The sequence below is a fragment of the Mustela lutreola genome, chromosome 2 (genome assembly GCF_030435805.1).
Source record: "Mustela lutreola isolate mMusLut2 chromosome 2, mMusLut2.pri, whole genome shotgun sequence".
NCBI lineage: Eukaryota > Metazoa > Chordata > Mammalia > Carnivora > Mustelidae > Mustela > Mustela lutreola.
This window is the reverse complement of record NC_081291.1, coordinates 114,367,839-114,384,475: the sequence shown is the minus strand read 5'-3', so window position 1 is coordinate 114,384,475 and position 16,637 is coordinate 114,367,839. Positions and strand designations below refer to the sequence as shown.

At 42.4% G+C, this 16,637-nt stretch overlaps 1 long non-coding RNA gene across 1 annotated transcript in view; it reads right to left on the bottom strand.

The window, feature by feature from the left end:
* Positions 1–16,077, bottom strand: part of LOC131824737 (uncharacterized) — a 43,372-nt gene extending 27,295 nt beyond the window's left edge. Inside the window, exon 1 of the long non-coding RNA XR_009350968.1 lies at positions 15,988–16,077. This is a non-coding gene — a long non-coding RNA (uncharacterized LOC131824737). The remainder of the gene's footprint in view (positions 1–15,987) is intronic.
* Positions 16,078–16,637: the final 560 nt, after the last annotated feature.

Genomic DNA, 16,637 nt, shown 5'->3' with positions numbered 1-16,637 from the left:
GGAAAGTTCTGGTTTAATTTATCTCACTGTGTTGCTCAGAGGCCTCTCAGCTTCTGGACTATGATGTGGATAATCTCCTAAGAGACTGAGAGGGATGGAAAGACACCAAGGCAACCAGCCTGCCTTGTTTACCAGAGAACTCAAGGGTGCCTTTCGCACAGCTGTGCTGAGTAGAAGTGTTTAGTTAGAAAACTGTGTGGTCCCGGGCAGATGTGGCTGGGCCATGGCTCACTGTCAGACTCTCAACCTGAACCCTGGGAACACTGTGCAACATGCACTGGGCCGCTCCAAGCAGAGCAGTGAAGGAAGCCCGCAAAAAACGCTCCCTTCTTACCAAGCCAACATGGGGGCAAAAGCCAACCTCGCACACTGCGCAGCCCGACTGGCTTCTGGTGATGAAAAACTCCACCTCTGTCTCAAAAGCATCCTTCAAATATTCTGGTGCCTTCTCCAGTTGTCCCATGGCTCTTGAAAAGAACACAGACTTTAAGAATCACTGTCACTGTAGCCCTAGACAAGTCACTTCACTTTCATGAGTCTCTCCTGTAAAATGGGGCAAATAATACTTTCTCAGATTGTGATAAGAATCAAATGACCAACCCCTGCCTCTGAAAATGCCTTCATGTATCTGGCTTAATAAATTATGGTTCCTTCTAGACTTGCTCAGAAGAGAGCAAGCCCTTGATCTGGTTGGTATAACAGGACCCTACATTTTCAAAACCCCTGTCTGGTTCATCTCCAGGTGTTCTCTTCTCCCCTGGGTGAGGACTACACCAGGGGACACACCCACCCAGAACTATTTTCAGCTTCTAGGACTCCAGAATTCCTTGCCCATGTGGCTCTGAACCCATAATAAGGATCTTTCTTTCCCAGGACTGAACTGTGGAGAATAAAACCTGAGGTTAGTATGTGTATCTCTAGGCCAAGAGACAGCTGTGTGCAGCATGTAGCGATGGACTGGGGTGGGGACTAGGTTATGGATGGATCTTTGTCATGAGACTGGACCCCACATGCATGAGTATCAGACACTTATAATGAATTGGCAGATGGGGGTGGGAAAAGAAGGCAAGCTTTAAGCCAGGACCTCCTATTGTATACTTGCCTGGGACTTCACAAACATTAGAGACACTTTGTTCCATATCTGCACTTCTAATCCCTATCTAATCCCAATCCAAAGCACATTCCGAAGCCACAGCGTATCTTTCCTTTTTATGGCTGAATAATATTCCATTGTGGGTGCACACCCCAGTTTGTTTTTCCAAATTCACCCACTGATGGATATTTGGTTGTTTCCGCCTCTTAACTATCGTGAACAATGTGGCTATGTTCATTGGTGGACAAGTATCTGTTTGAGTCCCTGCCTTCAGATTTTGCGGCTATATACCTAAGGATGAAATTCCTGGATCATATGGTCTTTCTGTGTTTCACCTTTTGAGCACTTACCAACCTGGCTGTACCATATTACTTTCCCACCAACAATAGACAAGGATTCCATTTCTCTATATCCTTGCCAACTCTTGCTATTTTCCTTTCATAAAAATGTTAGCCATTCTAGTGGGTGGGAGGTGGTATCACATTGTGGTCTTGATTTGTATTTCCCTAGTGACTAATATTGAGCAATTCCTCAAGGGTTTATTGTCTATATGTTCTTTGGAGCAATTATCAGGGATAACCGAATGAGGTAACTAACATTCTCAGAATAAGGAAAGGAAGCTAAGACTAGGTTAAACAATTACTAATGCCTGGAGTACTTCTGAGCATCTAATGGAGCCAACCCCACCCCGCACCTTGCTTCTAGCCTGCCTCCTGAAGGCCAGAGTCACAAACTTCACACCCACAGAAGCATCAGGTATCCCAGTGCCTTAGAGTTTGTGCCCACTATACACAACACACTGAATGCTCCACCTCCTCAACACACATAAACACACCCAATTCTCATTTTCAGCCCCAGGATTATATAACAGCAGCTGGAGACTGGACTCCCTTTATAAGATAGCCTCAACCCTCGGTATGTGGTCTGGCCCCAGACCCCAAAAAACTATTCCATGGGATGCACACCACACACTCTACAAGGCTGGAATACCCAAGGTTAGGGAAGCAAGGGGCCACGCCATCTCTCTTCCAGGTGGGCTGGCCCAGGCTCAGCCCTCATCCTTTGAATCTCTCCACACAGAACTTCCAGTACAGAGAAACAAGCCACAAAAGGAAAATGGCCAATACCCCTCCCCTATCCATCACCCTATGGAGACACTGAAGCTTAGAGGGCAAAGCCAAAGGTTACGGTCCAACCTAAGTTGACAGCTTGGGTCCAATTTTTCAGATTTTGCTCCTATTGGGCACTACGGTACAATGAATGCATAGACTTTCTATCCCAACACCACCAATTTGGGTTATGATTTGAGTCAAGATCAGTTTCTTGGGTGTGTTGATTTTCTCACTGCAATGAGACTGCTGATACTGCTTTAAATAATAAAGTGTGTGTGTGTATGCATGCGTGTGTGTGTGTGTGTGCATGCTATGAGCTCACTGGAAGGCAGTAACTATATAAATATATGTGTATGTTTGTACTTACACTTTTTTTCGTCATGACCTAGTTGAGGTGGAGAAACATTTTGGGACTAGGTGAAAATGGCACATACTAATTCTACCTGTTTCTTCCTGCATGATCTAGTCTGGCATTCCCAGGTAAAACAAGTCCCTTTACTCTAAAAAAAGGAAGTTGATTTTATTCTGTCAGGTGCACTCAGACCACCGGAGGTGAGAGCCCACAGCTGCGGTCTACACTGGGGTTATGTTAGTGAAAGTGACAGCTAAGGGAAAACGACCTGGTAGCCTGCCAGGAGCCCCAGACTGGCACCCAGAGACCAAGGTTCAAGAATGAGGAGAGGGGGTCACCCAAGAGTTGGAGTGGAACCTTGAACACGTTACTCATCAGCTCAGAGCCTCAGCGTTTCCACCAGCAAAATGAAGGTATTGGACTGGATTAGCAGATATCAATGTTTAAACAGCAAAATCCTCTTTAAAGATAAAATGTGGGGTGCCTGGGTTGCTCAGTTGTTGAAGCGTCTGCTTTTGGCTCAGGTCATGATCTCAGGGTCCTAGGTTCGAGCCCCACATCGGGCTCCCTGATCAGTGGGAATTCAGCTTCTCCCTCTGCACCCCCCTTTCTCAAATAAATAAATAAAATCTTTTTAAAAAATAAAGATGAAATATCATACAGATCTCATATGTATAAAAGCAAGTACAAATGCATGACTGAAGGGATCCTTCCCCAGGCCCACCCGGATCTATTTGCTAAGCCTCCAGCTCACTGGAATCAAACTCTTCTAACTAAAATACTGTGTGGTTCTATGTCATGAGAGGAACCACTTAGATGTAGGAAAAAAAGAAATAGATGAAGTCGGGAAGTAGGATGCTAAGGATAGGGGCTGGGGAGGTGGGGGGAGAAGGCAGAGAGAGACAGTGGGACACGTCGGGGCACGATGGAGTTCTTGGAGAGTAGCCTGCTCTTTCCCCCTCAGATTTCCAGAGAGGAAACTGAGGCCAGACAGCTCAGATATAAACTTTGTAACTTTTTGACCCAGGAAGTGTTGAGAATCATAATAAGGAAATGATTATAGAGTGCTTTGAGCTCCTCAGAGACAAGCAGTATTTAAATACAGGGTATTATTACCTCCACGGAGCTCTCTTTTGATTACCACTGTGCTTGAAAATGTGGGCAGACCACTTTTATTTTTCAAAACTCAGGTGTTCAAAAAAATATTCACATGTACAATACCTACCCTCACCCCCTTATAAGTTAATTCTCAGCTTCCTTGTCACTCGATAATTTAAATGTTCAAAGAGATATTATTCTAGCTTTATCAGCTAAATTGGCAGTCTCCTATTAGAGACGTCTATCCCTTCCAACTCACTCTCCTCCCATTATTTGAAGGACTGTTAAATTAACAGTGAAAATAATATTATATTTGGAATTTTAGATGTCAGTACCAAACATCATTTAACTGATGTACTAGATAAGAATTTATCTACAAGGGAATGAATAAATCAGGTTAACCCTGAAATATTTGGTTCCTTGATATAAAGCCTGCTGCCAGATCTCAGAAGCCAACCCCCTGAAATTCAGAATGTTCTTTCAGAACTAAAGGGCATGAGCACTCAGCTAGTCCTGAAACAGCATGGGACTCCAAGTCGGAAGGTACGTATGGTCCAAGTCCTTGTTTTACTGTGCATGGGCTGGTTGACCTTAGCAATGCATCTCACTTCTCTGGTCCTCAGTTTTCTTCCCTGGAGACTGGGGTGCTCTCCCTGTCCTTCCTACTGCATTCATCAGGCTGCCCTGAGAATCAGCACAAAGTGATGTGTAAAACCCCATGTAACCAGCATGAGTGGAGGTTAACAGCACAGCTTTTCAATGGAATCAGACAGCTCCTGGCTCAAATCCTGCTCTTGCTACTAATTAGCGAGATGACTCTCAATAAGTTGCTTATCTGCCCTGGACCTCAGGTTCCTCAGCAGAGAAAGGAGACAACTCCTCGTATTTTTCATATCCGTTTGTTCTGAGAATGTAAAGCCCAAAGTCTGGCCCACGGTCAAGGCTCAGTCAGGGTTGGACTTTTTACAAAGCTGCAAGCCTCCACGTGCCCAAGGGGCTACTGTTGCTTCTCTTTAGTTCCGCTTTCAGTGACAACAGACCTAGAGATAACCGTGCATCTCTTGTCTCTGAACCGCCTGGGTGTTCCTACTCAGGCGAGAGAAAAAAAGAAATACACTGTGGCCCAGAATGGGGCTCCAGAGAAATCCAAAATGAGCTGTGGTCTAAAAGCGACTTCTCTCCAAGCCTATTTTTAACCAGCTGTGAACTTCTCTAATACGTAGAGGGTGATGCTGCGCTCCCTGAATAGCTCTGCTGACGAGCTGCTGCCCGCTTCTGCTACTATGTGAATTTATGGAGTTCTGGTCTCACACTTCATTAAAGAAATATACGACGGTGCTGAGACAAGGGGCCAGACACCTATAACTCTCGTCCCACTCTCCCAGTTATAAATCTTAGCTGCTCACTCACGGAAGAGGAGCTACTGAAGAGATATCACTCGCTCTTTGGTGGTGGGCTCTCTCTTTGCAGCCATTTGCAACAGACAGCTTTATTAAGAGCTCACCCAACAAAAGGCCCGGCCCAAAGCACCCTCCCAGCTTTGTTAAGAATGCTTTCCGTGGCAAGTAACAGAAAATACAACTATACAATGACTCAAACAAAGGCAGGTTTCTTGTTCTCATGTGAAACTCAGACAGGAAGAGGATTTCGGAGGCCGGTTTCAAGGCAGTTCTATTAGGTTGATATCCTCTGGGCTTTTTCCTTGTGGTTTCATTCTGACTGCTGCAGCGATGACCATTGCATACATGATCCAGTGGAAAGAAAAAGAAAGGAAAACAGTGACACCTTTGTCAAGAAATCAAAACACTGGCCTCCTGGGTGGCTCAGAGGGTTAAACCTCTGCCTTCAGCTCAGGTCATGGTCTCAGGGTCCCGGGATCGAGCCCTACATCAGGATCTCTCTGCTCAGCCCCTCTCTCGGTCTGCCTCTCTGCCTACTTGTGATCTGCCTGTCAAATAAATAAATAAAATCTTAAAAAGAAAGAAAGAAATAAAAGAAGTCAAAACATTTCTAGAACCCCTGCAGCAATTTTACCCTTTTCGCTTATTGGCTACCAATGAGTCAAATGACTACCCTCACACGGAGGGCCATTAGGAAAAAGAGTTGGAAGTGAAAGTTGTACCAACCAAGAATGTCTGCCACAGGAAGGAACATGAACAAATGATTGGATCATCACTAGAGAGACAGATAAATGCATGTTTGACCCGAGACCTTCTCTTAGACTAACGCAGCTTGCTAGTCATTTTTTCCTGGTCCTCGTACAGGTGCCACACATTCCCACCCCCTTGCTATCCTCCCAGGTTAGTCCCACAGTATCATTTGTCCTCCTACAGTCAACTCCCTACTCACATGTCTATTTTATTGATACTGTTTAATCCCCCTAATGGCAAAGTTTATGTCCCACTCACCACTAGCACAGCGCCTGGAATATTCTAGTTAATCAACAAATAATTGTTACTGTATTTGTTGAATACATTCTCAAGAAAAATTCCAGAAAATACAAGTGACTTATAGCTCAGCACACTCATAAATGTAAAGACCTTTAAATCCCTCTTTTGCACTGGTCTATCTAAAAAAAGATAAGTAGAATCAAAAATAAATCAGATGTTTAAGGGCCATAATCAATGAAACATTAGAGTGTATTAGGGTCATTTCCCTTCCCTTAATCAAAGAATTCAGAGAAATTATTTTTATCCTATACAGTCTAAAATATTACATATTGATTTTCATCATTAAATCTGTTTCAGGTTCTGAAGTCTTTGACCTAAACAAAGACTGATGTATCAAAACCGGAGAAGCATGTTAAAAACAAACATTCCTAAGAAGAACACTATGGGTAGTGTGTTAGAGAGAGGAAGGTACCCAGTGACAGGGCAAGAGTCCCTAAACTGACTATTAACTGTGGCCCCTGTTTACTTTGTGATAGCCCCCAGCCTTTCTCTTCAATTATTCACTGACTCTCTCTTACCACCCCCCAACCCCGCTTAGTAGGTATCTTCATTACATTGGGCCTTGGAAAATAAGTAGGGTTTGTATATACACACACGTAACAGGAATAGCACGAGAAAAGGCAAGACAAGAGGAAAGAACAGAATCAGAGAGGCTATCTGGGACTGGAGTACATGAGATGAGGGGTGGAAGAAGGGCAGGTGAAGGAGGAGATAATGCTGGGGAATGGAGCAGGTATCAAGTCGTAATTAACCAGGCCTTTTCATTTGTAGCTGAAGAGTTCAGACGCCATTGCACGAGCAGTGGGAAGCTCCTTTGGTTTGTCGAAACATGTAAACTAAGCCATAGTTCCATAAATGTTCATTTGGTAATAGCTGTGCATATGGCATGGTGGGCCAGGGAGATGGGTGAAAAGGTTTTTGTGATAATCGAGACAGGAGGTGAAGCAGATCTGAACTAAAGCAGTGGTAGCATGAGTGTGGCTGCGGGGACAGCTGGAGAGTATATTTTGATGTTTTGTTTTTGTTTTTGTTTTTGTTTTTTTTTTTTTTTTTTTTTTTTTTTTTTTTTTTTTTTTAAAGATTTTATTTATTTATTTGACAGAGAGAAATCACAAGTAGTTGGAGAGGCAGGCAGAGAGAGAGAGAGGGAAGCAGGCTCCCTGCTGCGCAGAGAGCCCGATGCGGGACTCGATCCCAGGACCCTGAGATCATGACCTGAGCCGAAGGCAGCGGCTTAACCCACTGAGCCACCCAGGCGCCCCTTGTTTTTGTTTTTTAATTTATTTATTTAACAGACAGAGATCACAAGTAGGCAGAGAGGCAGGCAGAGAGAGAGGGGGAAGCAAGCTCCCTGCCCAGCAGAGAGCCCAACATGGGGCTCCATCCCAGGACCCTGGGATCATGACCCGAGCGGAAGGCAGGGGCTCAACCCACTGAGCCACCCAGCGCCCCAAGTATATTTTGATGTTAAAGTAAGACATGTAACCTGTCACTCCCCCAGGCAGGCAAACCAGACCAACGAAGTACTGGCCAAGCAAGAGGAAATCTAGAATGAGTAGTTTAACAGAGCTAGCTGTAGGGAAAGTCAGTTATGGCTTCAAGACCATCTTGAAGAAAAATATGACTGAACTTTTATTTCCCCTCCTATAAAAAAGTGAGGCCATCTTATTCTCACAAAGATTATTCACTCCTGCTATGTGAGAACCCAATATTATATGAGGCTAATGCCCAGATCTGCAGGGGGAACTTAACAGATAATCTAATACAGTCCACCCCTGGTACTAGTGCTGACCCTCTTGGTCCCACATGTCTCTTAATTTTGGTGAACTCTCTAGGAATACACTGACAGTCTCCTGTCCAGTCACATTGCTCATCTCCTACTCCAAGGGCTCTCTTATTAACATTGCTGCAGGACCAGGTCCCTATTCCTGAATGTGCATGCATGACCTAGAAGTATGGAGGTAACACCCTGTGGTGTAAACCTTTGTCCAGGGGAAGACAGGAGCCAGAGGATAAACTCCTTCTCTCCCCTGCCCCATTAATGAATAGTCTTCAGATGCAGTTTCCAAAGCTGTTTCAGGGTAGAGTTCCACTTATGGAGCAATCCAGTATGTCTCACTTAGTAATAACCAAGTCAATAACCATTTTTTTAATGACTCTCCCTCCTTCCCTGCTTTGCTCCCTTTTTCACTCATGTTGGCTGAGATGGGATTCCTTAATAAAGTAAAATGACCTAATTGCTCTAACTTTGGGGTAATCTGGGCTAAGACAAAGAATAAAACAGAAAAAGTACTGCTCACAATATACACTAGAGGGATAGTCAAGGATATTTACTGTAGAATTGGCTGGAGTGGAGGGGAGAACAAGGAGGAAGAGGAGATCATTTAAAGGTCAAATGATTAAATCAATCAATGTGCCTCCATTCAACTACTAGAAACAACTAAGTGTATTTCATTTGCAAGGCAGTTTGAGCAAGAATGTAAATTGCATAGCAGAGCGATCAGTTCCATTTGTTTAAATAAGATAAGGATATGTACTTTAAACGAATATAACACTAGTGTGTATCCCTCACAATTAAGGGTGTCCACATGATAAAATCTGACCAATAGAATAGAAGTAGAAGTGTTATATAGCAGTTCCTGGTAACCTGGCTTAAAAGATAATGAATGTGCTCTTTTATCTTTTCTGTTATCCTGATGCCTGGAACGTTAATGTGATGGTTGGAACTTTAGCCACTATCTGAGACCATGAGTATAAGGTCCATGCTTCAGAGATGGCAGAGAGGCAAGACTGAGGGTGAAGGACACAAGAGCTCTGAGAGCAAAGCTCTAGTCCCACAAAAGCAGTCTGCATCCAACTTAAATGATTTCATTTGCCTCTCTGCAGGCACTGGCTCCAGGTTTCATGGCTATGTGTAAGAAGGCTGCACATCGGGAGTTACTGCAGACCTGGGCCCCACTGTAAGTCTTTCCAAATGTGTGTCTTCTCTGCATTTTGAGTGCAATGTACTCCTCCTTTATGGGATAGAGTTTTTTTTTTTAAAAAAAAAAAAAAAAAACTTCTTGTGCATGTTCCTCTTACCTCCTTCTCCAAATGAGAAGTCATTTCAGGCTGGTATGCGTATGTGGGTGGGGTCGAGTGTTCCCCCAGGTTCCTCTGATTGTCTCGAGCTTAGTTAGAATTCTTCTCTAAGAACCTTTGCTGGAGAGCAGTATGTCTGCTCAGTGTGTATCTACCTCCTGGCCCTGCTTTGGAGTTCTTTCTCTAAGATGGGCACTGTGTTGTATTGAGAAGGAAATTCCTGCTTCTGCTACCTAGTCAGCTCCCCGTGAAAAGGAGGAAGTAGATGTTGCTGAGTCGATATGGTCTACATGTCTTCACTGGCCAGATTCTAAGCCAAAGTTGTTGTTTTTTAAAGTTACTATTTAAATTCCAGTTAGTTAGCATACAGTGTAAGTTTCAGGTGTAGAATCTAGTGATTCATCACTTACATACAATACCGGTGCTCATTACAAGTGCCCTCTTTAATCCCATCACCCATCTAACCCATCCTCCCATCCACCTCCCCTCCAGTAGTCATCAGTTTGTTCTCCATAGTCTGTGCTATGGGGAGTGCTGTGAATTGTGTAAGACTGATGATTCACAGACCTGTACCCCTGAAACAAATAATACATTATATGCTAATTTTTTAAAAAGGAGTATATTTCTTGGTTTGCCTCTCTTTTCTCCCCCATGTTCATTTGTTTTGCTTCTTAAATTCCACATATGAATGAAGTCATATGGCTCTTAATGACTTATTTCACTTAACATTATACTGTCTAGCTCCATTCACATCATTGCAAATGACAAGATTTCATTCTTTTCTATGGCTGACTACTATTCCATTGCATGCATATATATATATATATATATATATATATATATATACACACACACACACACACGTATACATGTGTATATATATATAAAAACACACATACACTATATATATAAAAATACACACATACACTATATATATGTGTATATATATAAATATATATACTATATATATAAATACACACATACACAATACACAATATATACACATACACAATATATATGTGTGTATATATATAAATATATACACATGTATACATGTGTGTATATATACACACATATGTATAATGTGTACATATACATTATATATATACACACACACATTTATATCTATATAGAACCTCTTCTTTATCCATTCATCAGCTGATAGACATTTGGGTTCTTTCCATAATCCAGCTATTTTTGATGATACTGCTATAAACATCAGGGTGCATGTGTCCCTTTGAATTAGTATTTTTGTATTCTTTGGGTAAACACCCAGTAATGCAATTGCTGGATCATAGGGTAGTTCTATTTTTAATCTTTTGAGGAAACTTCATATTATTTTCCACAGTGGCTGCACCAGCTTGCATTCCTACCAACAGTGTAAGGGGGCTCCCTTTTCTCCACATCCCCACAAACACCTATTATTTCTTGTGTTGCTTATTCATTTCAATTCAATTAGCCAACATACAGTACATCACTAGTTTTTGATGTAGTGTTCAATGATTCAGTAGTTGTGTACGAAAGTCAGTGCTCATCACATTACGTGGCCTCCTTAATGCCCATCTCCCAGTTACCCCACCCCCCACCCACCTCCCTTTCTACAACCCTCAGTTTGTTTCCCGGAGTCTCTCATGGTTTGTCTCCCTCTCTGATTTCTTCCTATTCAGTTTTCCCTCTCTTCCCCTATGATACTCTGGGCTGTTTCTTATATTCCACATATGAATGAAACTGTATGATAATTATCTTTCACTGCTTGACTTATTTCACTTAGCATAATTCTTTCCAGTTCCATCCATGGCAATGTAAATGGTAGATATTCATCCTTTCTGATGGCTGAGTAATATTCCATTGTATACATGAACCACATCTTCTTTATCCATTCATCTGTTGAAGAGCATCTTGGCTTCTTCCACAGTTTGGCTATTGTGGACTTTGCTGCTAGGAACATTAGGGTGCAAAGGCCCTTCTTTTCATTACATCTGTATCTTCGGGGTAAATACCCAGTAGTGCAATTGCTTGGTTGTAGGGTAGTTCTATTCTTAACTTCTTGAGGTACTTCCATACTGTTTTCCAGAGTGACTGCACTAGCTTGCATTTCCACCAACAGTGTAAGAGATTCTCTTTTCTCCACATCCTCGCTAACAGTTGTTGTTCCCTGCCTTGTCAATTTTTGCCATTCTAACTGGTATAAGGTGGTATTTCATTGTGGCTTTGATTTGTATTTCCATGATGGCAAATGATATGGGGCATTTTTTCATGTGTCTGTGGCCATTTGTATGTCTTCATTGGAGAAGTGTCTGTTCATGTCTTCTGCCCATTTCTTGACTGGATTATTTGTTTTTTGGGTTTTGAGTTTCGGAAGTTCTTTATAGATCTCGGATACCAGCCCTTTACCATTATATCATTTTAAAATATCTTCACCCATTCTGTGGGTTGCCTCTTTGTTTTGTTGACTGTTTCCTTTGCTCTGCAGAAGCTTTTTATCTTGATGAAGTCCCAATAGTTCATTTTTGTTTTTGTTTCCCTTGCCTTTAGAGACATTTATTGCAAAAAGTTGCCACAGCCAAGGTCGAAGAGGTTACTGCCTGTGTTCTCCTCTAGGATTTTGATGGATTCCTGTCTCACATTGAGGTCTTTCATCCATTTTGAGTTTATCTTTGTGTATGGTGTAAGAGAATGGTTCAGTTTCATTCTTCTGTATGTGCTGTCCGATTTTCCTAGCACCATTTATTAAAGAGACTTTTTTCCTTTGGATAGTCTTTCCTGCTTTGTAGATTAGTTGACCATGGAGTTGAGAGTGCATTTCTGGGCTCTCTATTCTGTTCCATTGATCTGTGTCTATTGTGCCAGTACTGTGTTGTCTTGGTAATCACACCTTTATAATATAGCTTGAAGTCGGGCCCCCAGCTTTGGTTTTCTTTTCCAATATTCCCCTGGCTATTTGGGGTCTTCTCTTGTTCAATACAAATTTTAGGATTATGTGCTCCAGCTCTGTGAAAAGTGTCAGTGGTATTTTGATAGGGATTGCTTTGAATGCAAAGATTGCTCTGGGCAGCATAAACATTTTAACAATGTTTATTCATCCATTCCATGAGCATGAAATATTTTTCCTTACCTTTGTATCTTCCTCAATTTCTTTTTTTAAAGATTTTTATTTATTTATTTATTTGTCAGAGAGAGAGTGAGCAAGAGCAAGCATAGGCAGACAGAGTGGAAGGCAGAGTCAGAGGGAGAAGCAGGCTCCCTGCGTAGGGCAAGGAGCCCGATGTGGGACTCGATCCCAAGACACTGGGATCCTGACCTGAGCCGAAGGCAGCTGCTTAACCAACTGAGCCACCCAGGCGTCCCTTCCTCAATTTCTTTCATAAGTGTTCCGTAGTTTCTAGAGTACAGATCCTTTACCTTTGTGGTTAGTTTTATTCCTAAGTATCTTATGGGTTTTGGTACAATTGTTAATGGGAGCCATTACTTAATTTCTCTTTCATTAGTCATATTGTTAGTGCACAGAAATGCAACTGTTTTCTGTGCATTGATTTTGTATCCTGCCATGTTGCTGAATTGCTGTATGAGTTCTAGCAATTTGGGGGCCAAGTCTTCTGGGTTTTCCACATAAAGTACCTTGTCATCTGCAAAGACTGAGAGTTTTAATTCCTCTTTGCCAATTTGAATGCCTTTTATTTCTTTTTGTGGTGTGATACTTGAGGCTAAGACTTCTAGTACTATGTTGAACAATAGTGGTGAGAGTGAGCATCCCTGTCATGTTCCTGACCTTAAGGGGAAAGATCTCAGTTTTTCCCCCATTGAACATGGTATTCACTGAGCTACAATTTTAACCTGGACATCTCCTCCACCTGTCAATAACTCAAAAGAGAAAGGCCTGTGCTGCCCAGTAATTCATGGTGTGACCAGTGTTCTTAGAGCAGTCAATCACAATTCCTTTTGGTGTGCTTTAAACTGCCTTTTAGTCCAGGGGTATTCCCTCCACAAGAGTGTTTAATATCAATGCATCAATAGCCAGACAACCTTCAGTTAAGTGTTCTTTCAACAATAAAAATCATAAAGAAGAATATTACAGGGGGCGCCTGGGTGGCTCAGTGGGTTAAGCCGCTGCCTTCGGCTCAGGTCATGATCTCAGGGTCCTGGGATCGAGTCCTGCATTGGGCTCTCTGCTCAGCAGGGAGCCTGCTTCCTCCTCTCTCTCTCTGCCTGCCTCTCTGCCTACTTGTGATCTCTCTCTGTCAAATAAATAAATAAAATCATTAAAAAAAAAAAAAAAGAAGAAGAAGAAGAAGAATATTACAATCATACAAGTATATTTTGCCCAAACAAATGGAGGGAATTCTCACTTATCCACTTTGTGGAAAATTAGCGACAAATGTTTCTTCCCAAGCCAGTTTCTTTCCATCCTAAGTCAGCCCTGTGCCATGGCTTCAATAGATGCTGATGTACGTGGATTGGGGATTATCCACTATTTGTTGTCACTTGTTATATTTTTGCCACCTCCTTCTGCCCTCTCTCTGTGTGCCGAATGGTAAATTAACTACGATACTATTTCTACCTCTCTTTCCTGCACCCCCACAGCATCCGCTTCAGACTGCCACTGTGAGCCAGACTCTTCTGCCAGAAACGGAAAGGAGAGCCTCGAACTCTCTCTGGGATGCTAATTTGGGCAAGACACTCCCTACTCCCACTGGAAGGTAGGTCACCTGCCCGTCACCTTTTCTGTTTTCTGCTCCTCCTCAGAGTGGCAGGCAAGAGAGAGGTCGTGACCCTGCTCAGCTTGTTCTAACTAAAGAGATCAGAAATGCCTTTGGAAGCTTAGGGGAGGCAAGAGAAAGGCAGGCTTCTTTCTTTGGAAGGATGCTAATGGGAAATGAAGCTTGGCATGGGAGTGTGCAGTAGTAATAAAAAGAGATGAAAGGTGAGACGGACCAGTTCGCTCTTCAACTTCATCCTTCATCTCTAGACCCTGTTTCCCTCCAGTGGCAATCGAGCAGCTGCCTTTTTTTTTTTTTTTTTTAATCTCCTTCATTTCTCTTCTTTTCCTGGAACACATCTTAGAAAGAGAAAGACTTTCTAATGAGGTAAGACTAGCAGACATTAGCCCCTAGCACCAATTTTAGCACGGGCAGTTGAAAGCATCCCAGTTAGGCAGTGAACACTACCTGCAGGGCCCATCTGCTTGCTTTGTGAAATGTTTGGCCTTTGCTTTGAAACTTTTTTTTTTTTTTTTTTTTATAAAACCAAGCATTCTCATTATCAAGAGGACTCTCAGGCAGAGGCAAGAGGTTGGGCTTTCTAAATATTCTTTTGCTCTGGGTGAAAAAAAAATACGATGTTTCCTAAATTTACAACATGAATTCCTCTGAAGCATTTAGCTCCCTTATCGTTCCCTTCCTGAGTGCAGGAGACTTCCAAGGGGCTGCGGGGTAGAGACACGGAGGTGAGTTAGATATAATCCAGTACTGTAAGAGTTGAGTCTTGGTAAGCAGAAAAAGGCACACACACAAATAACTTTAGCACAAGGTAGAAAGTGACTATAGTAGCCCTCACAGGGGCAGTAGCAGAAGAGGTGGGAGTAAGAAAGTATTCTTTTTGGAATCATTTAAAGAGATTTTCAGAATATGTTGAACCCATTTTTCACTTGAGGTTCTTATTCAGAATGATTTTATTTCTATGTTGGCTGATTGGTTAGTTGGTAGGTGAGTAGGTGTGAAGAGCTTCAGTGCCTCTAGACTAATAGATAGCTACATAGATAGGTAATAAATATAGATAGTTCTATATCTATGTCGATATAGATATTTGGGTAAACATTCAAGTGATACTGATATGACCAGGAAACCATAGGAACTAACCAACTGATACATTCATACATTCAAGAAATATTTCTGGAGCACCTACAATATGTCAGACACTATGCCCTGGTCATAAAATGGTGATCCAAAAAGGACATGGACCATGTCTTCATGTAACTTAAGGTTTGGAGAAAGTAGAGCTTAGCCAAATAATTATGTGAGTAAATATAATTACAAAGAGAAGAATGAAATTCCAGAGAATCATACATGTGTAGAGGAATTTCTCCCACCTAGGATACATGGGGAAGGGTATCAAAGAAGATTTTATAGATCAAATGACATCTGTGCCAATTTTGAAGATTGTGTAAGATTTAGATATTAAACAGTGGTAAGAGAAGGGGACTCCATTTAAAGGCATAGTGTGGATGAAGGCAGCAAAGCTGGAAAGGGCAGGGTTGGGACTGCATTCTGGAGGAACGGGAGAGCCATTGAAATTTTCTGAGTGGTGGAATGTTTTAGAAGGTTTGTTTGACAGCATTTCAGGAAAGAAAAAGGGAGGGAGAGACGGGGGAAGGTAAACCCTTGGGAATCTACCAAAATACAAAAAAGAAGAACAATGACAGTGGAAATGGCAAGAAGGAAATTGAGAAAAGAAGCCTTGCTGACTTATAATCCTTAGGGTTTGCCAGTCACTAGATGATGGGATAGGGTGAGGGAGGTGGAGAGAGAGAAAGAAGTAAAAAACAATCTCAGTGTTTCTACCCTGGAAACATCGAAGTAGAGACTTTGATGACAGAGGTGGGGGTAGAGAAGTAAAGTTACAGAGAAATTCCATGTGGGTCATACCGACATACCAATACAGACACTCAGAATGAAGAAGTCCACCTTACGGCCAGCCCCTACCCTTGTTTGCTATCTCTTCTTCTCTCACTCTTACCCTCTGTGCTCAGCACCCTGTATTACAGATTGTAAGTTGCCACCATTTTTGATAAATTAGAAAACTTACCCCAGAATACGATCAGTAAATTCATTTCCCATCCAGACGCCTGGTTCACAAGGGAAAGTGACTGACACAATTACGCAGCCAACACCCAGCCCAGCACCTCTCGACACGCCTTCCCTGCCATTCACCAGCTGTGACCTTGGGCAAGTTCCTCCACCTCCCTATGGTTCACTTTCCTCATCTGGAGGAAACAGGATAATCACAACTACTCTGTCTACTTCAAAAGAGTGCCAAAGGTCTCAGAAAGAATCCAGACAAGAAGCAATGAACCTCTTCCTGCACAAAGACTGTGGCAACCGGGACAGAGAGCCATAAAAAGCAGCTAAATGAAGAGGAGTGCTGAGAACATATTAGGCCAAGAAGAACGTGTGGAAAGACAAGTAAATGCCCCCTGAGAGTGTACAAGCTCCTTCACTATGTATCAAGAGCAGGTTTTGACTATAGAACTCAGACCCTTAAATGTCTGTTTTAAATGGAGAGAAAGACTATCATGATAGTAGCAGAGTCTACTGATTGCCTCTCAACATCCAGCCTCTCCTTTCCAGTAATTACTCTGGTTTTTAACTGAGCACAAAACTAGTTAGCTAAATTTCCCAACCTCTCCTACAGCTTGGTGTGTCCATATGCCCCAGTCCTTGTCATTGGGAAGTCAC